The following is a 25,127-nucleotide window of genomic DNA, read 5'->3' on the forward strand; positions in this document are numbered from 1 at the left end:
CCAAAGCGTAGGTGCTGCCACACAAAAGGACTGATTTCTTACAAGAGCAGAACAAGTACCATGTGGCACCCATAACATGGAAAGCACAGCTTGAACTTGGTCTGGTAGCAAATCAGCAACCAATGCAGATTTCAGAGAAGAGGTATTATGTGCTGATAGGATCTCACTCATGTCAGCAATTGTGCTGCAGCATTCTGCATTAACTGCAGTCCCCAGGTCAGGTTGTGCTGCATGGGGATTTCTGTGACCTTGGCTGACTGGCTGCTAGGATTTTTTTAGTTTGGGTTTGACTGGTTGTGGCATGCTGAGTTTTCTGCCTTACTCATAGGAATCTTGTTGTGATTGGTATGGTATTATATTTAGGAAAGTGCCTTTTGTGTTGTTGTTTTTCCTATTTGCATTTCACTTATCTTTAACCTCACTCCGTTACAGCCATAGAAGCAACAGCAGTATATGCAAGATAGTTAACTCCCATTAGTGATAAGAGCAAGAATTTATAATTATTATTTTAATTAAAACAAGAGGCTTATCAGTACTTTGAAGAGGACCAGATATTTATTTTCTTTCTGAGCCCAGGACTGGGTCTTTCATGATGCCCGGTTGGGGGGGGGGAGCAGGAGAGAAGTTAATAAGACATCCTGGCATTGGTAATCTAATTAGTAAGGTAAGTGTGGGGTTGTTGCACACTTCCAGGCCCAGTTTCATTTTGAGTAGGGAGGTGGAACCTGTGTAGATGTGGCTGAACAAAGGGAGAAGAAATTTTGAGTTAAGCAAAGCTCTGCTTTTATAAAACATAAGAAACATACAGATACTTTGAATGTCTGAGTGCCTGCACCAGTGGAATACTGGAGGAACTTGTAAAACATGCTGCAACAGTATTGAGAACTGAGCATGTGGTGTGAAAGACTCCTTTTCCTAACATTTTGGCTTCATGTTTTAGTCCACCCACCACATCTCTGAAATATATTGTATATGTAATGGTTAACCGTACTGCTGCTCTGACTTACTTTGTTTGTTGCTATTTTGTGTTTTTATTATGTTTTTATATTGATTGTGTATTTTTATTGTTTTTATTATATTTGTAAGCTGTGCTGAACTCTAACAGCAGAAGGGCAGGATATAAATCCTCTTAATCAATCAATAAATATTCCCAAGTGTTGGAAACTAGAGTCTAGGCATTTAAGGCTGAAAATGTTATGTTTTTTTAAAAAAATATTTCTCACCTCTTTCCCCAGTTTTTGGTGGTAATTCCTAGGCACAAAAACAAAACAACTGGACAATCCAAATATTAATGTGCAAATGATATGCAAATAATATGCATAATATGCAAATCAGCCTGCCCGGATTTGTGGAACTGGAATATGGCAACCCTACATTATCCCAGTTCAAGAACACAAAGAATTCAAGGATGGTGCAAAGCAAGGCCACTGAGGAGCGTTGCCTGGAGAGGGGGCATGGCATGAGGAAAGTCCCAAGGACCGGATAGAGAGGTGCATTTTTCCTAGAAGCATTCTAAAAGCCAGACTCACAGCTGCTTCACTTAGCTAATCAGGTGGCCACACCTGCAACAGACATTTATTTCACTTTAGACAGTCATGGCTTCCCTCAAAGAATCCTGGGAAGTATAGCTTGTGAAGGGTGCTGAGAGAAGACTCCTATTCCCCTGATACAGCTCCAGTGGCCAGAGTGATTTAACACTCAGCCACTCTGATTGAAGCTCTGTGAGTGGAACATGGCATCTCCTAGCAACTCTCAGGACCCTTCACTACCTACACTTCCCAGGATTCTGTGGGAGAAGCCATGACTGCCTAAAGTGGAATAAAGGTCTGGGGTGGATGTAGTCAGGGACAACTTTGGTTTAAATTTGAGTGGGAGGCTACATGTGCCTGCTGTAGAATAAAAAGGTGGGGAAAACTCTGAAAAACAACGATACTGTTCACAATGTTTTCCTTTTGGAATGGAAAGAGGCTTCTCCTCTGCCCAGTGCCCACCTACCCAATCTCTTCCCTTCCCCCTTCCTCCCTCCTCCTTCCTTTCCTGTCCTCCTCCCCTCCCCCCTCCCCCAGATCAGTTTCACCTATCCTAAGCATGATTGCACAGGAATAAATCCCACTGAAGTCAAAAAGGAAGACTATTCACAATGTTTTATTTTTGGAACGGAAAGGGGCTTCCCCTCTGCCCACACTCCCAATCTCCTCCCCTCCCCTTCCTGCCCTCCTCCTTCTCTTCCTGCCCTCCTCCTGCCCTTCCCCCATATCAGTTGCACCTACGCTAAGCATGACTGCACAGGAGTAATTCCCACTGAACTTAAAAATCATGCAAATTATCAAACCTGCCTTTCCCTTCTCCTCCCTCCTATCCCCTTCCTCTTGCCCCTTCCCTCCCACTTCCTTTGTCCTCTCCCCCTCTCCTCCCCCTTCTTTCACCTCTCCAACTCTGCTTCCAATTGCCTTCTTCCTCTCCCCTCCCTTCCTCCTTCCATCTCCTCTCTCCTCTCCCCATGGTCAGTTTTACCTATTCTAACCATGATTCCACAGGAGTAAATCCCACTGAACTCAATAAGCATACAAATGATCCCCTCTCTCCTCCCCTCCCCCCTTCCTTCTTCCTCCTCCCCACCCATTCCAGCCCTCCCTCAAAGAATCATAGAATAGTAGAGTTGGAACGGGTCTATAAAGCCATCAAGTCCAACCCCCTGCTCAATGCAGGAATCCAAATCAAAGCATTCCTGACAGATGGCTGTCCAGCTGCCTCTTGAATGCCTCCAGTGTTGGAGAGCCCACTACCTCTCTAGGTATTCGGTTCCATTGTTGTATGGCTCTAACAGTTAGGAAGTTTTTCCTGATGTCCAGTCAAAATCTGGCTTCCTGCAACTTGTGCCCATTATTCCATGTCCTGCACTCTGGGACGATCGAGAAGAGATCCTGGCCTCCTCTGTGTGACAACCTTTCATTTACATGAAGAGTGCTATCATATCTCCCCTCAGTCTTCTCTTCTGCAGGCTAAACATGCCCAGTTCTTTCAGTCTCTCCTCATCGGGCTTGGTTTCTAGTCCCCTGACCATCCTTGTTGTCCTCCTCTGAACCCGTTCCAGTTTGTCTGCATCCTTCTTGAAGTGCAGAGACCAGAACTGGACGCAGTATTCAAGATGAGGCCTAACCAGTGCTGAATAGAGGGGAACTAGTACTTCACGCTATTTGGAAACTATACTACTGTTAATGCAGCCTAATATAGTGTTTGCCTTTTTTGCAGCCACATCACACTGTTGACTCATATTCAGCTTGTGATCAACGACAATTCCAAGATCTTTCTCACATGTCATACTGCTGAGCCAAGTATCTCCCATCTTATAACTGTGCATTAGGTTTCTTTTTCCTAAGTGTAGAACTTTGCATTTATTGCTGTTGAATTTCATTCTGTTGTTTTCAGCCCAATGCTCCAGCCTATCAAGGTCCCTTTGAATTTTGTTTCTGTCTTCCACAGTATTAGCTATGCCCCCCAATTTTGTATCATCTGCAAATTTGATAAGCATGCTCTGTGCCTCCTCATCCAAGTTGTTAATAAAAATGTTGAAGAGCACTGGGCCCAGGACCAAGCCCAGTGGTACCCCACTTGTTACTTCTGCCCAGTTTGGGAAGGAACCATTGATAAGCACTCTTTGAGTACGATTCTGGAGTCAGCTGTGGATCCATCTGGTAGTTGTTCCATCCAGCCCACATTTAGCTAGCTTGCTAATCAGAATATCATTGGGCACTTTGTTAAAAGCTTTGCTGAAGTTGAGATATATTATGTCCACAGCATTCCCACAGTCTACAAGGGAGGTTACCCGATCAAAAAATGAGATAGGATTAGTTTGGCAGGATTTTTTCTTCATAAATCCGTGTTGGCTCCTAATAATCACTGCATTGTTTTCAAGGTGCTTACAGATTGACTGCTTTATAGTCTGCTCCAGAGGTTTTCCAGGGATTGATGTTAGGCTGACTGGTCTGTAGTTCCTTCTACAATATATATTGTATTTTATGTATTTTAATTGTATTTATGAATTTTAAATTTATTTTACTGTTTTTGTGATTTTACTGTTTACAATTTTATTATGTACATGTTTATTTTATTTTTGTAAGCCACCCTGAGTGCCCTATTACAGGATAGAAAGGCGGGATAGAAATATTTTAAATAAATAAATAAATGAAAATATTCTAGCAAAATTCTAGGTATGCTCTATGTTTTTAATTGACCATGCCCACCTTTCCTAAACATGTATCTTGGGCAGGCCAAGTTTGTTTTTTGCATCAACTACAGTCATTGCTGAAGTAGCAACATATTACAATCAGTCTGATTTTACATCAAACTGCAGTTTCAGATTCAACTGTTAATGCACCCAAAATAGAAATAGAACACAACCTTCAATTTGAAACACAAAAGGCTGTCTTCACCATCATATGACATTGACCAATAAAAAGGCTTTGACCTTAATAAAAATAGATTTGACACAGATTTCCACGATGAATAATGAGAGAAATATAATTTTCTAGGTTAGATTCTCTGTAGAAACAGTAGTAACACAGGAAAGAAGCAAAGTAAGAACACCAACAAACATACAAAAATGTACTGTAATTCTCAATCTTTGGAGATGGCAGGTGTTGCCCTCACTCACCACTTGCTCAGAGGCACATGTTACCAAATTCTTCCAGGCTGCACAGGAAGTGGATTGATTGTGAAAGACCAACCCAAATTGTGTTTGCATTTTGACAAATTTGTAGGGCAGTACAATATCTCAGAGAGGAGGTCAGGTCTCCTGCTCCCCTGGTGCATTCACTATAGCTTCCCAATTTCCCTGTTTTTTAAAGTTTAATAGAAATATATGTTGGTCATAAGTAAGTTCTTAAACTGCAAAGGGTTTTTGCATATTAGTGAATATTAGAAAGTGGTCACTGTGTATGTTATGTCTAAGCCTGTGTGTATAACATTTTTAAAGCCTTGTTGCTAAATCAAAATATAACTACTACTGTCCTTTCCTTATTTTTACCTCAAGATCCCTATGTAGTTCTTTGAGTCTGTTTCCTACCTTTGAAGGAATAAAGAAGCTTTCTTCTTGAACCATGCACTACACATTCATGAGACCATCATTTTATGCTAGTCTTTGTCTCTAAGTTTAGACACAATCTATCACAATAGCTGCTTTCTCTCTCCTGAGTTCTCACTAAACAGGGGAGTTTAAATGTACACTGAAAGCAGGGAGAGAAACAGAATTATAGCGACAAACAAAAGGAAAAAGCAGTAGAGCCATGTCACATCTTAACTTTTATGAGGGAGAGAAAGAAGCAGATCCCTTTCTACTCTAATCAGCATTTCTTATAACATGGACCACATACGATCTTTAGGGGTTTTTTTCTTCATTAACTTTTTCAATGCCTTTTTCTTTAGTTCAGAGCCAGGCCTGGCATCAGCATCTGACACTCCTGTTAGGGCCTCAAAAAGACCCATAGCTGATACCTGCCCTAGGACGCCCTTCAAATAAAATGTCTCAGTGCTCTCTGACAAGTAGGGATATGCAATCACCAGAAAATTTTGTTCAGATTATCATAAAACTGACTGATTTCGCTTCAGTCAATTTGGAGGCTGCTCATTAAACTCAGTGTCCAATTCCACTTAGTTCCTGTTCACCCATCCTAATTTACTATTGAGAAATAAAAAATAACAGCTATAACTTATTTGACAGAAGTTGATGAAATTTGCAGGTGTAGTAACCTCTCCAGATTGGATGAAGTCTGCCAGATTACATGAAAATAGGTCCACGGGCTTTTCTTCTGAACGTCTTTAAGATTGATTGTTTCTTTTTAAGTAAGTAAAATGCTTATTTTGAGGCAAAATTAGACTACATTTGCAGGCAAGGTTGCACCTTCTGAGGGCATTAATTCTGCCAAATTTGAGAAGGATACCTGGTAAAAATAATTCCCTTTGATTCCTTCTGATTCCAGGCTACGCCTGCCTATCACAATGGAGCTCTCCCACTGCACCCTCTCCTCACACTGGTTTTTTCCCCTTCCCCCACCATCCCACCCTAGCATTGTGGTAAGCTTAGAGACCTTATTTCACTTTCAGCAGATGCATGTCCACAGCATGTTTTGATGTCTGAATCTCCAGAGTGCCACAAACTGTTTCAAGCATCCCTGCTTTGCTGTATGTCACATTGTAGAGTTCCTGCTTCACCTCTGAGAAACTCAAAATATGTCTGACGCATCTCACTTCACATTGGGATTCAGGGTTTGTGTGACTCCAGTGCACACACCTAGTGACCAGCACTGGCTGGCTGGTCTGGGAGCCACCATTTTAATTTCCACAAAGCCCTGGAGCAGTATTACATTGAGTTTATATTGGAAGGTTAAAATGGCAGGTCCCAGGCACTCAGTGTGGATTCAGAGTGCTGCTGCCACTCTACTGCTAGGTAATCCAACCTGTGCCATCAATGTAGGAGGGGACACAGTGATATGGAGGGTGTGGGTGAAGTTTTCCCCAACAGGACTAATAGCAGTTGAAGTGTGTGGGTATCTGTAATTTTGGTCAGGGAAATGGCACAGTGAGGACCCACTTTCTCAATCAAAAATTAGCACCTCCCCTTGGCTCTTTGAAGCAAAAGAAGAGTATGAGAGATCTGATGACTCACATCATCAGTTGGATATAGTTAGGGTGCAATCAAAAATTTAATAGAAACAATACTAGACATTATAATAAACTGTGAGGCAGCTCAGATGAACGAGCTTAAATTGGGGGGAGTATCTTCACAGTCACTGTGGTTCTCATCACCAGGTTTTGGAGACACCAGCCAACACTGAAGAGACTGGCAGTATCATTTCAGATTTTTGTTTAAGGACCAAATCATCTTCAACCAGTACTGTATGGGATTTATTTTTTAAAAATCTTTTTAGTTATAAAGATTTAAAAAAAAATAAAACAATTAACGGTATTTTTCAAAAGAGCAGATAGGACACAGAACCTGGTTGAAGACATGACAGCTGTTGACACAGATGTGCATTAGTGTGCATGTACATAAGATGAAATCTAATGTGAAAAAGGCTCTAGTTATTCACTAATAACCCATTTTCCAAACGCTATATAACAGAAAGGCTTTATGTAAGATTATGTGCAGTATCAGATCATTACAGTTCTTGTATACTGAGGACAAACAAGTCCTGAATTATATATACACTGAGAGTACAACTCTCAAATACCAGAATGAGATGTATTTCTGCCTCTAGGAGGCACTGGTACTGACACAAGAGAAACAGGAGGATTCAATGCCTTCTTGGCTTGTGGGATTGCTATTGTTGGCATGGTTGGAGGATTTGTTTCTGTTCCCTTGACTAAGCCACAAAGACAGAGTGGGAGAAAGTACAGAGCAACACAAAGGAACTAATAGCGATAGCTTAGAAAATGAGAGTGACTTAATTTCATATAGTATTCATTGAGTCTTGGTTCCCCTACCACCTCTTTTTCTCATCTGTTTCTATGGAAATGAGTGCTTTATGCTTGCTTGACGCTATGGAGGACTGGAGGAGACATAATAATTTTCTTTGTTTTGCTACAATGTTGATGGTTTATTCCATTTTCGTTGTCTTTTGCCTGCTCCTTGTCAAATGGCCAGACTAAAGAGATGCTAAATTCCCTACACTTCAGCAGGTTGTAGCTCCGTTTGTAACCATTTTTTAAAAAACTAGGGGGCTCTGTTCATCTTCTTCAATCCCTACCCCAACACACATCTAGGCACCCTCAAACACACACATGTGCGCACATGCACGCACACACACACAGGGACTCCAAAATACACTTGCAAATGCACCCCTGGGCATCACACAGCCCTCAACATTCCCCCAGTGCCTCCAGGTTCCCCCCATGCCTCCAGGTGTTGGCTTGCACCAGTCACCATGGGCCCTCTAATGCTCCTTGCCTGTTCCTGCTGTATGTTGCTGCCCACACCACTGCCCTGCCCTGCCTCTTTCCCCTTGACAAACAGCACTGCTGCACAGCTCCATGCAGCATACCTAAGTTGCCCCCCAACTTAGGGCATTTACCTAGGTTGCTGCCACTGCCACTTGCCCCCTGGCTGTTGGCCCTCCCCCCAGCTGCTTACCTGTTCACTCCACATCCATCCACTCACTTCACTTGTCCACCTGCACCACAGCCACCCATTCACCTTGCTCTCCCAACACCTGGCCACCCTGTTCACTTGGATGCCAGTCATCCTTGGTTCCCTCATGCCTCCTCCTTCCTTGCTGCCCTGCTACTGCCCTCACAGTTTAGGAAAATATTAGAAAGTTAGAAATTAAAAAGTAAGTTTAATTTGTAATTATTGTATAATCTGTACTTTTAATATACCAGACATGATAATTTTATGGCAAACCAAGTTATACATTATATATTTTATGTTCCTAAAGTAACAAAGTGACTTTCCATCTTTAAATTAGGGTTCCCAGGTCAGAAGCATCCCAAAACCTGAGATTTTAGAGGCGGGCCCGAGTGGTGTCACGGGGGCGGGCCCGAGTGGTATCACGGGGGCGGGCCCGAGTGGTGTCATGGGGCGGGCCCGAGTGGTGTCACGGGGCGGGCCCGAGTGGTGTCACGGGGCGGGCCCGAGTGGTGTCATGGGGCGGGCCCGAGTGGTGTCATTAAGCATGATACAAGCATCACTCACAGTTGCTTGGAGCATACAATTAAAAAAAAATCTGATTGGAAATTAAGCTAGAAATTTTAGCTAAAAGATGGAGCCTGGGTAGGAAACATTTAATATAGCCTACTTGCTTTTGGCAAGAAGGGTTTATGTGCCGCCAGGCCAGGCCAGTCACCAGAAGGCCACTGTAGGAAGAAAGGAACCTAGTATTGTGGAGGTGTTAGACGGGAGCATTCAGGAGTAAAGATGGATGCCCTTGAAAGCTGCAATTCTAAACACACTTACTAAGGGACTAAGCCCCATAGAACTCAACAGGACTTACTTCTGAGTAGATATAATTTGGATTGTGCTGTTGGTAAACCTTGACTAGGGATCCTCTGCAAAGACATCCATATCCAAGCAGGGTTGGCAATCCCTTGCCCGGAATGCCCTGCCCTTATCTTTTAATGTGGCTGCTCCAAACCTCTTTACAGATTTGACCCTTCACTTCAGAAAGAGGTCTGAGAAATGAGTAAGAGTAAGAAGATTCTCTACCCGTTCTGTCTACCCTGTGGACTGTTATAAACTCACTTTGACAGCCAACCCAATTCCTGTGAGTGACAGAGAGAAAACACAGGGAACAACAATTGCAGCCACACTTTCAAATCTGTTTTACCTGTATTGGGGAAGAAACAAACTGCCATGAAACCAACAAGGTGCATCATCAATGGGTTTTAGGGGGTTGAGCTGAGCACATGCAACCACTGCTTTCGCTTCTCTGGATGTAAGGGAGTGAGGTTAAAGGTAAATGAAATGCAAACAAAAAATGAAAAACAAAATCCAGTGATGCTTTCCTAAATGCAATACCATACCAAACACAACAAGATTCCTATGAGTAAGGCAGACAACTTAGCATCCCACAACCAGTCAGGATTCATAACTGAAAACCAAAACTAAAAAAATCCTTGCAGCCAGTCAGTTAATGCAGAATGCTGCGGCATGATTGCTGACATGAGGGAGATCCTATCAGCACATAATACCTCTGCTCTGAAATCTGCATTGGTTGCTGATTTGCTACCAGGTCAAGTTCAAGGTGTGCTTTCCATGTTATGGGTGCCACATAGTACTTGTTCTGCTCTTGTAAGAAATCAGTCCTGTAAAGTGGCAGCATTTTGGATACTCTGTTCATAGGGTTTTCGTGGTAAGAGGTATTCACAGGTGGTTTACCATTGCCTTCCTTTGATTTTGGGCACATACCATATTTTGGACACATCATGAGAAGACATGATTCACTAGAAAAGACAATACATAAAAACAGAAGGGAGTAGAAAAAGAGGAAGACCAAACAAGAGATGGATTGATTCCATAAAGGAAGCCACAGACCTGAACGTACAAGTTCTGAACAGGGTGGTTCATGACAGATACTATTGGAGGTCACTGATTCATAGGGTCCCATAAGTCAACATTGACTTGAAGGCACATAACAACAATAACGAAGTGGGAGCACCTATGCTTTGGAACTCCTTGCCTATTGACATTAGGCAGACGCCTCTTTTCAGCACCTGCTAAAATCATTTTTGTTTAGGCAAGCCTATCCATGCGTGTAGAAGCTATTGTGTTTTTAAATCTGTTTTTAACTCATTGTTGGTTTTATTAATTTGAATGTTTTTCAATACATGTCTTTAACTGTTTTTGCCAATAATTTTATTGTTTTAATTCTTTCTGTAAACCGCTTTGACATTTTTTTTTTTACAATAAAGCAGTATATAACTGTTGTAAATAAAATACATAAATAAATTTTGGAGTCACAGCTTTTAAAAATGTTTTAAAAGAAGTTTTGTTTTAATATATTTTAAAGTCTGTTTTTATGATTTTTAAAGTGTTTTTAGTGCTTTTGTTTGCTGCCCTGGGCTCCTACTGAGAGAAAGGACAGGATATAAATAAAATAATAAATAAAAATAAATAAATACACTTCATTCACCCAACCCAAACTTCAGAATCATGCCACTTTAAGCTGTTTTGCAACTGTTTATACTTGTTTTATGGTTATTGGTTTTTAAAGGGATTTATTTCTTATTGTGTGCTGCCTTGGTTTCCAATCACCAACCCTACCTCACAGGGTTGTTGGAAAAACTACACACACACACACACACATGTAAATATACACCCCATATATTAGTTTATTGTCAAACCAGTTGGTCATTGCAGAATTTTTTTAAAAAAATCAGTATTAGTTTCCTACATAATAAAAAATGTGATACCTGGGTAAACCCTGCCTAATTGCTTTAAAATAGGATTGGAGAGGAAGGGAAAGATTTACAACACAAACACAATTCTTTGTTATGTTTACTCAGAAGTCCCATTAATTTACAGCACAATCCTAACCATGTCTACTCAAAAGTCAGTCCTAATGAATTCAATGGGGTTTACTCCAGGTACATGGGATTAGCACTGCTTTACTCCCAGAAAAGCAAATATTGGATTAAATACTTTCATATTGCCAAGGTTTTCAAACCACTGCCCTCTCCAACAGCCCAGACTCTGACTCTTGCACACAAGAGAAAAAAATTTTTAAGCCATATTCTTACTTACGCAAACTGAAGTTCTCAAAGCCACCATTTCCTGACATTGCAATTATGTGTAGGCACTGCCTGGGTCAACAAATCACAACCCTGGCTTCACTTATTGGCTACAATCCTGAAAGGCCAGGGTTAGAGCCAGCGCTTGGAATAGGTATTTTTTTTGAACTACAACTCCCATCAGCCCAATCTAGTGGCCATGCTGGCTGGGGCTGATGGGAGCTGTAGTTTTAAAAAAGTAACTTTTCCAAGCTCTGCTGGGAGCTGCTATAACATATCCGTTAAACAGATTTAACAGTTGCGGGGGCGGCTGATGTTTTGGTGTATATCTCAGGAACCAGACCACCTAGAAACTTTTTTTTTAATTGAAGCTGAGAGTCCGGAGATTAAGGTGGGTCAGCCGGAGAGCCAGAGGGGACCCCCAAAAACCAGAGTCTCAGGCCAAAAAATGGAGATCTGGCAACCCTACTGTAAATGGTACTAAAAAGTATTGCATATGAATTCATTTCCCCCCAAATTTTCTATGGAAAGAAATTTGGGGGGGGGAGTGTGTTTTTTCCCTATGGCTTCAACAATTCTAGAAATTTTACATCTCTGCCTATGTGGTTTCATTCTAATAATGATGTTATTAATAATAAATTCTATTGTTGTTATGTCAAACTGTGTGGACAGAGGAAGCATGTTCCTTTGCAGACTGGCTTGAATTCTGGAGCTCCCAAGTAGAACTAATACCAGTAGGGTTTGTATTAGACAAGTAGAAACTGGGAGTGCACTGTAAGGCTATTGATCATTCCTTTGTAGCTGCATCTTTATCTGCCGCACACCTGATGTCACATAGGACCCCATTTTGGCCTGATTTGCCTGCAGGATGGAGTGTTTCCACTGCTGGATTAGTGGGAGTGACTGACTGCTTTCTTACTTGTTGAAGCATCTTAATCCGATTTGGGAAGAGCTGCTTCTTTTTTCTCACAATGTTTCTCTATGTGGATTGAAAAGGAGTCAGAGATCACAGAATCATAGAATAGTGGAGTTAGAAGGGTCCTGTAAGGCTATCTAGTCCATCCCCTGCTCAGTGCAGGAATCCAAGTTAAAGGTTACTTGACAGGTGGCTGTCTAGCTGCCTCTTTAATGTCTCCAGTGTTGGAGAACCCACCACCTCTCTAAGTTAATGGTTCTATTGTCATACTGTTCTAACAGTGGGGAAATTTTCTTATTCTGCTCCCATTTCTAATGCCGATGTTCGATTGGTGCTTAATCACAAACGTTTGCACACACAATACCTGCATACATACAACAGCATGCAAAATTTGCCCATTCTGTTTGCAAACAGTTGTATGGTTCATGTTGAGTTGTGGTAGTCCAGAAAAATAAAATATTTTCAGAAGAGGTTTTTGGTTTTTTTTAAAGAAATTCTAGGCTACACCAAAACTTAAACCACAATGAGGGACTATTAAGGAGGCGTGTCTCTTGATGTTCTCCCACTGTGGCCAATTGAAGAGGGATGTGATAGTGTGTGTCTTTTGTGGCTGCCTCTGGTGGAGACTATTTTATCCTCAGAATTTGCCTAACATCTCATAATAATAATAATAAAATTTTATTTTTAGGCCGCCTATCTGGCCGAATGAACGGCCACTCTAGGCGGCGTACATAGTTAAAAAACAACATATAATACAGTTTTCACATATAAAACAATGTCAATCCACCACCTACATCTATACACTGTAAACTAAAACTATCTAGGAGACCTGTATGCCCGCTGAAATAACCAAGTTTTCAGTCCTTGGTGGAAACTAACCAGGGAGGGGGCATGGCGAAGATCGTATGGCAGAGAGTTCCAGACGGTGGGTGCCACAACTGAGAATGCCCTCTCTCTGGTCCGCACCAGCCCAGCTGTCTTAACTGGTGGGACCGAGAGAAGGTCTTGTGAGGCAGATCTCGTCAGGCGGCATATTTGGTGATGCTGGAGGCGCTCCTTTAGATAAGCTGGACCGAAGCCGTATAGGGCTTTAAAGGTTAACACCAGCACCTTGAATTGGGCTCGGTACACAACTGGTAGCCAGTGCAGATCTTCCAGCACTGGGGTGATATGATCCCGGCTGTTTTTAATCAGCCGTGCCGCCGCATTCTGTACCAGTTGTAATTTCCGGACCGTCTTCAAGGGTAGCCCCACGTAGAGCGCATTACAGTAGTCTAAGCGAGAGGAGACCAGGGCATGTACCACCTGTGGGAGCAGATGAGCCAAAAGATAGGGTCGCAGCCTCTGTATCAGATGTAATTGATACCAAGCTGCCCGGCTCACCGCCGATACCTGAGCCTCCATGGACAGCTGGGAGTCAAGAATGACCCCGAGGCTGCGAACCTGGTCCTTCAGGGGCAATCTAACTCCATTCAACATCAGGTCAATATCTCCTATCCTTCTCTTATCTCCCACAAGCAGTACCTCGGTCTTGTCGGGGTTCAGTTTCAGCCTGTTTCCTCCCATTCATTCACTTACAGACTCCAGACACTTGGAAATGGTCTCCACAGCCAACTCCAGTGAGAACTTAAATGAGAGATAGAGCAGAGTGTCATCCGCATATTGGTGACACTGCAACCCAAATCTCCTGATGATGGCCCCCAGCGGTTTTACATAGATGTTAAACAGCATGGGAGAGAGGATAGAACCCTGTGGCACACCACAATTGAGAGGCCAAGGGTCTGAAACCTCCTCTCCCAATGCCACCCTCTGGTGCCTGTCAGAGAGATAGGAACGGAACCACCGTAAAACAGTGCCCCCAATTCCCATTCCCTCCAGGCGATCCAGGAGGATACCATGGTCGACGGTATCGAAAGCCGCTGAGAGATCCAGGAGGACGAGGAAGGAGTGTTCTCCCCTGTCCAATGCCCTCCTTAAATCATCCACCAGAGCGACCAAGGCTGTTTCAGTTCCATATCCAGTCCTGAAGCCCAACTGGAATGGATCTGTTTCCTCCAAGTGTGTCTGTAACTGTTTGGCCACCACACGTTCGATCACCTTGCCCAAGAATGGTAAATTAGAGACTGGGCGAAAGTTGTTTAAATCTTGAGGATCCAAGGAGGGTTTGTTTCCTAGCAGGACCACACAGTTCCTGCTGTTGCTGTTACACAAGCACTGCTGGTGACAGGATTCATTCCTAAATTATCAGGCAAAGAAAAAAAATCTCCTTTTCCTCTTCAATAGGAGGGTTTCACATTCAGTGCATCATTCATTTATTTTATTCATGTTTTGCTGTCTTTCTGTTTTTGAACTATTATTTGTTAGTTACTAATTGTTAGTCAGTAAATGTCATAAAATGGCATTCAAATTTTATGCATTGGATTCCTCCCTACAGTGTTGCACAACTGCTACCTATAACTTTGCTGCCAGAAGCAATCCTATCAATGCTGATAAAATTTATCCTGTGATTTGCTTTTTCCCTGCTTTTTTTTAAGGTAAGAAGGCAAATTGGTTTAGGCAACATGGCATCCATAAACATGTTTAATTATCATATTTATTATTTTCTGTTTGAGATAATAATAATCCAAACGTACCAGGCACGACCATAGGGAAAAATCAATGAACAAGAATGATACAGACATCAACAGAATCTATTTTCATTGCTGAAAATTTTAGCATTACTTCTTAGAATTCTGTTATTCTGCAACATCTTGACTGAAAGTATTAATCAGCTGATCGTTATGATTAATCAATTACTTCATTCAGTTTGGATGAAAGATGTTTATTTTTAATGGGATTTTAATTATTGCTGTTTTCTGTGAATGTTGTTCACTATTTATGGTATTGTTGCAAATGATCTCTGCATACAGTATACCCTGCAGCAGTGGGTAACAAATGTATTTCCAATGAATAAATGAACTTATCTATTCATAACAAAACACTACCTTTACCAAAGATCCAAACTCCAAAGACGATTTCTTTGTTGAGCTTAGAGACTGGTCCCTTTCTTATGATGCGCTCTGTGATCAATCAAGTTTGTTGTCTCAACAATACCATGCATGAAACAAATATGAATGGTAGAGCAGTCCAATCGTCGTTGTTGCCTGGTGGGGGGCATTGCCGCTTCATCGCTTCTGAGCTCCTGACGTTACAGCTGCCACTGTTGCGATTTGTGGCTATTGGGACCCTGCTGTTATTGCTGTGCTATTTGGGTGTATGAATGGTTGTATGAATGAGTGTGTGATTGTATATGGAGTATGAGTTTTTTTATTTATTTTATTTTTATTATGTGCCTGGGGGAGAGGATAGGGTGTTGGGAGGGAGGACCTGAGGGGGCCCCAATCAGCGCAGTGACGGGTAATGGGAGGTATGGCGCTGTGAGGAGGACACGCCAGTTAAGGGGAACTCGGCCCAGACAACTGGTGGCTGTGCCGTGTTCTGGTCCTCCTCACATCCACAGGATTGCTGGTAGTTCTACCAGCCAACTCTCGGATCTCCAGTTGCTGCTTTTTAATGCCAGATCGGTAAATAATAAAACCTCCCTCATCTATGATTTAATTGTGGATGAGGCGGCCGATCTGGCATGCATTACCGAAACCTGGGTGAGCGATCTGGGAGGTATTAATCTCTCCCAGCTGTGCCCACCTGGGTATTCGGTTCAGCATCTGGGTAGATCCAAGAGTCGGGGAGGGGGAATCGCTGTGGTCTATAGAAGTTCCATCTCTCTTGTTAGGCACCCCATCCAAGTGGCTAATGGCTTGGAGTGTCTGCACATTACGTTGGGCCAGCGAGGCAGACTGGGAATACTGTTGGTGTACCATCCACCCTGCTGCCCAACAGCTTCCCTAACTGAGCTGACAGAGGTGGTCTCGGACTTGGTGTTGCGATCTCCCAAACTTTTGGTATTGGGGGATCTCAACATCCATGCCGAGACCTCCTTGTCTGGAACAGCTCAGGACTTCATGACCTCCATGACAGCCATGGGGCTGTCTCAATTTGTTACTGGCCCAACGCATGTGTCAGGACATACTCTAGACTTGATTTTTGCCACTGGAATGGGGGAAGGTGATCTGGGATTGAGGAATCCTACGTCTATTCCTTTGTCATGGACAGATCATCACCTCTTGAGATTTAGACTCACATCGTCTTCTCCCCTCTGCAAGGGTGGAGGACCAATTAAGATGGTCCGTCCCCAGAGACTAATGAATCCTGAAGGATTTCAGAGGGCTCTGGGGGATTTTCCGGCTGATAAAACTGACGATCCTGTCGAAACCCTGGTCACTCTGTGGAATACGGAAATGACCCGGGCAGTTGACACAATCGCCCCGGTGCGCCCTCTCCATTGCAGAGCTCAATTGGCTCCTTGGTTTACCGAGGAGCTAAGAGTGATGAAGCAAGAAAGGAGACGGCTGGAGGGTAAATGGAGACGAACTCCCGATGGCTGTAATTATGCACTTGTGAAGGCCTCCACGAAACGCTATGTGAAGGCGGTGAGGATGGTGAAGAAGCAATACTTCGCTACCTCCATTCAGTCATCTTGTAACCGCCCAGCAGAACTTTGTAAGGTTGTCCGGAGACTTTTACACTCTGGTTCTCCGGACACAATATTACCATCAATGGCCCGTTGTAATGAGTTTGCGAGGCATTTTCAAGACAAGATCATAAACATCCGTCGGGACCTTGACTCCAATATTGTAACAGTTGAATCTAATGAGGTGTCCAGAACACAGTCTTGTCCTGTTTTATTGGATGAGTTTCAGTGGACAAGGTGCTTGGACAGATACGGGCGACCACTTCTGCTCTGGACCCTTGCCCCTCGTGGCTAATAAAAGCTAGCAGAAATGGAACGGCCGGCTGGGCCAAGGAGGTGATTAATGCCTCGTTACGAGAGGGAGTGGTCCCACCTTGCCTGAAACAGGCGATAGTGAGACCGCTCCTAAAAAAGCCCTCCTTGGACCCTGATAACTTTAACAACTATAGGCCGGTAGCAAATGTTCCATTTCTGGGCAAGGTTCTAGAGCGCATGGTCGCTCGCCAACTCCAGGCTCTCTTGGATGAAACTGATTATCTGGATCCATTTCAATCCGGCTTTCGGCCGGGGTTTGGTACAGAAACAGCCTTGGTCGCCCTGTATGATGACCTCTGTCGGGAGAAAGACAGAGGGAGTGTAACTCTGTTGGTTCTCCTTGATCTCTCGGCGGCTTTTGATACCATTGACCATGGTATCCTTCTGGGGCGACTCGCAGATTTAGGAGTTGGAGGCACTGCTTGGCGATGGCTGCGCTCCTATCTTGGGAATCGTCTCCAGAAGGTGATGCTTGGGGAACATTACTCGAGTCCCTGGGTGCTCCAGTATGGGGTCCCGCAGGGCTCAGTTCTGTCCCCCATGCTTTTTAATATCTATATGAAGCCGCTGGGTGAGGTCATCAGGAGTTATGGAGTGCGTTTCCAGCAATATGCTGATGATACACAGCTCTATTTCTCCTTTTCATCTTCTTCAGGTGAGGCTGTTGCTGTACTGAACCGCTGCCTGGCCGCGATAATGGACTGGATGAGAGCGAACAAACTAAAACTCAATCCTGACAAGACTGAGATGCTGTTAGTTGGAGGGCCCTCTGCTCAGATGGTTGATGTCAGACCTGCCCTAGATGGGGTTACACTCACCCTAAAGGAACAGGTCCGTAGTTTGGGGATCTTATTAGATCTGCTTCTGTCACTTGAGGCTCAGGTAGCCTCGGTGGCACGAAATGCGTTTTACCAGCTTTGGCTGGTAGCCCAACTACGACCCTATCTGGACAGGGAGAACCTAGCCTCAGTTATTCATGCTCTGGTAACCTCTAGATTGGATTACTGTAATGCTCTCTACGTAGGGTTACCTTTGAAAATGATTCGGAAACTTCAGCTAGTGCAGAATGCTGCGGCCAGAGTTCTTACTGGGACGAAGAAATTCGACCACATAACACCTATTCTGGCCCACCTGCACTGGCTTCCAATATGTTTCCGGGCCAGATTCAAAGTGTTGGTCCTTACCTATAAAGCCCTTAACGGCACTGGACCGCAATATCTGATGGAACGCCTCTCTCACTATGTTCCTACCCGTTCACTCCGCTCGATGTCTAAGGCCCTTCTCCGGGTCCCAACCCATACAGAGGCCCGGAGAACAGTAACAAGATCTAGGGCCTTTTCGGTGGTGGCCCCCAAATTATGGAATGCCCTCCCAGATGAGATACGCCTGGCGCCTTTCCTGTCATCTTTCCGGCGCCAGGTAAAAACCCACCTCTTCACCCAGGCATTTTAATGTATTTTATGCTTTTAATCTTACTTATTTTATTTCTAGTTTTCTTTTACTTTGTTTATATAATGTTTTATATTGTTTGCGCAATACACACTTGCTGTATTTTAAATATTGTGGTTTTATCATGTTGTACACCGCCCTGGGAGCTGCTAGCTATAGGGCGGTTTAGAAATGTAACTAAATAATAAATAAATAAATAAATAAATAAATCCCATGCACGATTATTTTGATGTAAATCCCATTGACTTCAGTGGGACTTACTCTCAAGGCAGTATCCATAAGATTGTAGTGTAAAGCTGCAATCCTATGCCCACTCACCTGGAAGTGCATTCCATTGAACTCAGTGGGATTTATTTGTGAACATATGTGCCATGTGTTTTGAAGGATATGACAAGAGTTTATAAAATTATGTGAGGTGTGAAGAAAATGGGATTCCCCTCCTTTCTCATCATACTGCAAATTGGTGTCATCCAATGAAATTGATCAGTGATGTTTTTCTTTTTAAAAAAATCTGTATATGTGGATTGGCTTTTATAAATCCTCTTAGCTATGTTTTTATATTTTATATATATCGTATTTTTAGTGTTTTATATAATTTTTGTAAGTCTTTCTAAAACGGTGGGGTATAAATCAGTTAAAGAAGATAAACAACAAATAAACCAGGACTGAAAAAAGAAAGCACTTCTTCACATAATCCATGATTAACAGTGGAGGCTAGTCCATCAGGATGAATGGGGCACTGTTCCATCAACCTCAGTCTGCCTTCAGACAGCCCAAATCAGCCTGCCTTCTTATCTAACCAGTCCAGGGAGTGGCACTGCCTGTCAGCTTCCTCCTTAGAACTAGCAGGGAAGAGGAGAGAGGCAAAACTAGTATGATTTGGCTCACCATGTCATTGGCTTTGGCCTCATCAGCTGCTGGTCTCCTTGCCTTCTGCTCTACCAGGCAGTACTGATATATGGAATTCACTGTCACGAGTTATGGTGGCAGCTACTAAACCAGATGGCTTGAAAGAAACATTAGAGAACTTCATGGAAGATAAGTTGTGGCTGTTGGTTGTGATGGACCCCCAGGTTCAAAGGGGAATATTCCACCGAATAGCAGTTACTGGGGAGCAACAGTAGGGGAGCACTGTTGCCCAGAGCCATTGGGTTGGACACTTTGGGAAGCAGGTAGTGAATCTAAGGGACATTTGTTCTGATTCTGTAGAATTCTTATGTTCTTTCAGGAACTTAAAAGTGATCATGGAAAAATAATGTATTCTCTAAACAAAATTTTAAACAACAGGAGACACCCACTGTTTTATTATTAAATGAACTAACAGCACAACCCTAAACATGTCTACTCAGAAGTAAATTGTATGGGATTCAGTGGGGTTTTCTCCTAGTCTATCTCTCCTTTCCACCTGATGAAACCAAGGAAGCCGTCCAGGTTCTCAACCGATGCCTGGTATCAGTGATGGACTGGATGGGAGCGAACAAGCTGAAATTAAATCCTGACAAGACAGAGGTGCTCCTCGTCAGTCAGAAGGCGGAGCAGGGAATAGGGATTCAACTTGTGCTGGATGGGGTTACACTCCCGCTGAAATCACAGGTTCGCAGTTTGGGAGTGCTCCTGGACTCGGCTCTGACTCTGGAGGCACAGGTCATTCAATTCTGAGAAAATATTAATGACAGTATGCTAAATTGATTCTCAAATATAATTGTTCTGTTTCTGCTGTGTGAAAATTGAACCAACTACAAAATTTCATGCACTTTATCTTAAACTGGAGTTCTTTTCATAGCACAAGCAGCTTTGGTTAATTCACTCCGTTATACCTATGGGCTATATATGTACAAAAGCAGGCTTACACAGACATTTCCCTGGAGTGTATAGTTTAGTGGTTGTAGCTCAGTAGTAGATTACTTCTTTGCATGCTGAAGGTCCCTTGTTCAATCACCTGTATCTCCAGGAAGATCTGGGAATGACTGCTTTCTGAAACTCTGTAGATCCACTGTCAACCAATGTGGGTAATAATTAGTTAAATGGAACAATGGTCTGACACAGTATAAAGCAGCTGGTTGTGTGGCAGTTGCAGGATATATTTTCCATTCTGCAAGCCCTTGCTGTAGGAATGCCTGTCCCAACTAGCCAGTTAGGTGCCACCCTTGTATGCTGGCCAGCATTAGAGCCCAATGTGGTGAAGGCTATACTTCTGGGATCCTGCTGGACAACCACTTGGGGGGGCATGAGGAGGAGGGCCCAGCTCCTCCCAAACTAGGGGTATGGCCAATGTGTATCCTCACTAGACTACTTATGAGGGTCCCCCTCATGCTGCCCAATGCCATATGTGCCTTAAGTAGTAATAAAAGAAAATATACATCTAATATGTGATGAAGCAATCACTGAAGGATGAGAGAAAAAACCTTCCAAACCAAGTGCCAATTGTGACTGAGAGGGGAAATTCCTATCCGGCCCTGTCAACCAGCAACCCAAGAGCTCAGTGATGCACTAAAACTGAGGGAGGGCAGGTGAGGAATCCACTAAGGCCAAATGGCCCTGATTGGGGCCAGTCCACTGCTTTTAAGGCCTAGGCCTCCCTGCCCCTTTGGAGTGAGCTCCCGCAAGTCCATCCAAGATTCTGGATAGCCTCACAAGAGCTCAGTCAGATGTGGGCAAGAAGAGCCTGTCTTCTTCTTGTCTATGGCCACCAAGCTGCCCCCCCCCAAAGACACCCCACATAGAGGTGCACAGAGCTAGGATGTGACAAATTGTTCATGGAAATGGGTGCAATTCCTCAGCTTGGTTTGGTCTTAAATCGAGGAGGAGGAGGAAGGGAGACTTGATTGTATTCCCCCTTCCAGTCCTCCTTTTCTGCCAGACAGGTGGTAGTTGAGATTTTAGCTTCTTAAAAGGTATCCTGGTTGTTCCACGTGCTCTCTGTAGAATCAAAGCCACTGAAGCCACTATACAAATTACAAAACACAGAGGCAAACCTAAATTATGCTACAGTTCAGAGAAACAAACTTGTTAGATAAAATGCCTGCATAGGTTAGAAGGGATTATCAGTTTAACCACCTACTTACTGTACATTTTACTAATTACTTAACATTCAGGAGAATGTGCTTTAATGGGAATATTGATTAGAACAGAGTTGTAACCCAGAGCAAAAAGGATTATGATGGAATGACAAACCATGTGTTAGTGCTAATTAATTAATGCTTACCTTAAAGATGTAAAGTGAAGCACAGGCAAAGCAGAGGGCCCCAAGTGATCCCCAGGTATATATTAATAAGCAATTCTAACAAGCATGTTTGACTTTGATTATCAGGTTGGTAGTTTAATGAAGATCATATGCTTTTAAATATTCAAAAATATTCTTATTAAGTTTTAACTAGCCCCATGAGGAGCTTTGGTAAACTTACCATTTTTTAAATAAAATTGCTAATGTAAATGCTCTATTTTGCCTTCCCCATTTTCTTGATGCTTTTGAATCTTCTTCAGCCTGAAGTTGCCTCCTAACTTTGCTAGCAGTTGCAGGTAGCTCCTTCGGCATAGCATGACAAATGTATTAAGAAACATTCTCCATTGACAATGCTTCTCTAGCGGTATTGTACAAGGAAAATATTTATTGTTACAATGCCAAATTTGTCATTTCTGCTGAAAAAAATAAAATATCAGCAAATTTAAAAAGTAAATATTCAAAGGGGTAGCCATATTAGTCTGTTGCAGCAAAAACACTGAAAAGTCTTGTGGCATCTTAAAGACCTTTATTTATTAGGGCCTAAGCTTCCATGAACTTATTCCAAAATAAATGTGTTAGTCTTTAAGGTGCCACAAGACTCTTAGGTATTTTCACATGCAGTTCTGTTGATTGTACCTAGTAGCATAAATTAACTGCAAATTCTTATTTTTTGCTATTAAGATCACAACAGTTAATTAGGAAGACCGCAGTCCTTATCAAGTGAAACTTATTCCTTTGAAAAAGTGTACAGGACCAGGATGGAAGAGTTCTTTTTTATGGAACTTGACCTACATTGTTTGTTGCCTGTTGTATTCAAATGTTCCTTTCTACCCCAACTGCATACTTTCTGTTTCTAGTACTGTCTTATACTGTGGCTTTGAGAAAGCCAAGTCAGATTGAGATATCATACTAAATTCTTTTTTTTTTTAATGAATTGGTATATGTGTGTTCATTAAGACTCAACAATTCAATTTTCAGATACATACTTCACCCAGTCTGTGGCTTCTCTTTAGAGACATGCTCCCTTTAAGAGGGTTTAGGACATGCATTAGAATTCAGGGTGCCAGTAAGCAGAATCCTCTCTGTACCTTTTGTAGCTCATGAAGAGCACTTAAAAAATCTTCCTCTCATCTCTCTAAAACATTACTTTTTCATCTAAGTGCAATCATTTGTTTTTCTTATTTTAAGAAATTGCACATTCCACTTACACTGTTGAAAGATTGCCATCAATGGAGAGCTGTACAAGGTATAATAGAAACATGTCTGATGTGCATAAAGTTGTGGATACGTGGACTGTAGAAGATACGTTTCACTTTAAGATTTTGTTTTTCTATTTCTTAAATTGCTCACTTTAAAAATCTGTTGTACTGGAGTCAGGAATAAATATTGCATTATATACTGTACTCTTTTCCTTGAGTATAGAGATTGTGATGATGGAAGAGGTAATTATTTTTAGGACTAAAAATGTGCTAAAGAGCATTAGAAATTGGCAACAGAAGGGCTTTCCTTTCATGCCTAAATTCTGACTTAAACTCCCTTCTTAGTTCCTAGCAAGGAAGCATGAACCTGATATATGGGAAATGTGTGTGTTTGGTGGCAATAAGCTCTGCTTCAGCAGTAATCAGATTTCCAGAGCTTGGAAAAGCTACTTTTTTGAACTACAACTCCCATCAGCCCAATCAGAGCTTGGAAGTAACTAGTTACAAGTAACTAATTACTTGTAATTCATTACTTTTTTGAGTAATGAGTGGGTAATTCCTTTACGTTTTGATTGTAATAGAACTAGGAGTAATTTTACTACTTTTGTGGAGTAATTGTAACATTTCCAGAATTACTTTTGGGCATTACTTGGGGGGGTGGGAGCAGGGGAAGTCTTCTGCTCCTCTGATTTGCGGATGAAAATCATGTGCCTCAAACTGGGCTTCTGTGCAGTGTCGCTCTTTCCTCATGCTCTGTGGATGGGGAGGAGGCGACGAGGGAGGAGGCAGAGAGTGAGATGGGGTGGAGTGGAGAAAACAATTATTTTAAAAAACGGATAGTGGTGGTGAAGAATGGAGTGGAGGGAAAAAGGATCCGGAGGTCAAGAACATGGATAAAAGAGGAGGAGGCAGCAGCAGAATGGATAAAGAACTGTGGAGGTGAAGGATGGTGTGTGTGTGTGTGAGAGAGAGAGAGAGAGGGGGGGGGGAGAATACTGTGTTTGCACTTGGCACACAATGTGGCCTCCACCTCGCTCTCTGGCTACTGTGCTGCATTTGCAGTATTTTAACTTTTTTGCATCTCGGGAATATGTTTGCTTGAGTGAGTGTCCCTTAGTTGGTGGCAGGGCAGGGTCTGGGAGGTGGTTAAGTGAGAGAGATTATGCTGGCTGGCTGAGTGGGGGGGTTGCACTTGGTTTGACATGCAAAGATCTGAGTCGTGGCCTCAGCCTCCCTCCCCACCACCCTTACCAGTGGAGAGACCACCATTGCTATCTTATGAATAAAAATAATTATTCTACTAACTCTGTATGTGTTTGTTTATTTTTAATGTTGTTTTAGGCTACTTAGATGTGCAGCAGCCAAGGCCAGCACCTTGTGGGCTTTTTTAAAAAAATAACTGACATGTAATTGTAGTGATTACTTTGGAGGAAAAGTAAAGTAATCAGTTACTTTCAGAGCAATTGTAATTGTAACTGTAATTACTACCTTTGGGGCCATGTAACTGTAACTGTAATTTATTACTTTTTAAAAGTAATCTTCCAAGCTCTGAGCCCAATCCAGTGGCCATGCTGGCTGGGGCTGGTGGGAGTTGTAGTTCAAAAAAATAACTTTTCCAAGCTCTGGATTTGCCATCAGATTAATTATTATTTCTGATATTCTGTCTTTGCGGGGCTATGGCTGTACTACCCTGAACACGGCCAATCTTGTCAGATCTCGGAAGCTAAGCAGGGTCAGGCCTGGTTAGTACTTGGATGGGAGACTGCCTGGGAATACCAGGTGGCGTAGTCTTAGAAGAAGGCAATGGTGAACCACCTCTGATTACCTCTTACCATGAAAACCCTGTGAATATATCCAAAAGATTCATATGTTCGCCATAAGTTGTAATCGACTTGAAGGCATATAACAACAGCTATCTTTGCAGAGATAATTTTGTAGTAGCAACTCTCTGTGCCTGGTTTCCGATTCATTCTTCTTCTTTTCCAGTTCATTTTTTTATTTGCTTTGAAATCATAGATAGTGTGAGTGATACTTTCTATGTGAGTTCTTCAAATGTGTATTCCCTTTCACTGATGTCAATGAACTGCTGATTGTAACTGACAGACAGAAAGCAGCAGGGGGGGAATGAGGTGTTGACTGTAAGCAGCAGGGGGAAGATACTGACTTGATTATCTGTCTTAATTTGCTCTGTAATGCACTTGAAAAGAAATGTAAACAGGCAATAATTACAGA

At 42.6% G+C, this 25,127-nt stretch overlaps 1 protein-coding gene and 1 pseudogene across 1 annotated transcript in view; both read left to right on the forward strand.

Moving 5' to 3' along the window:
• The window catches only part of KCND2 (potassium voltage-gated channel subfamily D member 2), a 531,244-nt gene that overhangs the window by 90,299 nt on the left and 415,818 nt on the right, over nt 1-25,127 (forward strand). The gene's annotated exons all lie outside the window — the stretch shown is intronic.
• On the forward strand, nt 24,568-24,686 carry LOC133363448 (5S ribosomal RNA; annotated as a pseudogene).

Source organism: Rhineura floridana, chromosome 8 (assembly GCF_030035675.1).
Source record: "Rhineura floridana isolate rRhiFlo1 chromosome 8, rRhiFlo1.hap2, whole genome shotgun sequence".
Taxonomy (NCBI): Eukaryota; Metazoa; Chordata; class Lepidosauria; order Squamata; family Rhineuridae; genus Rhineura; species Rhineura floridana.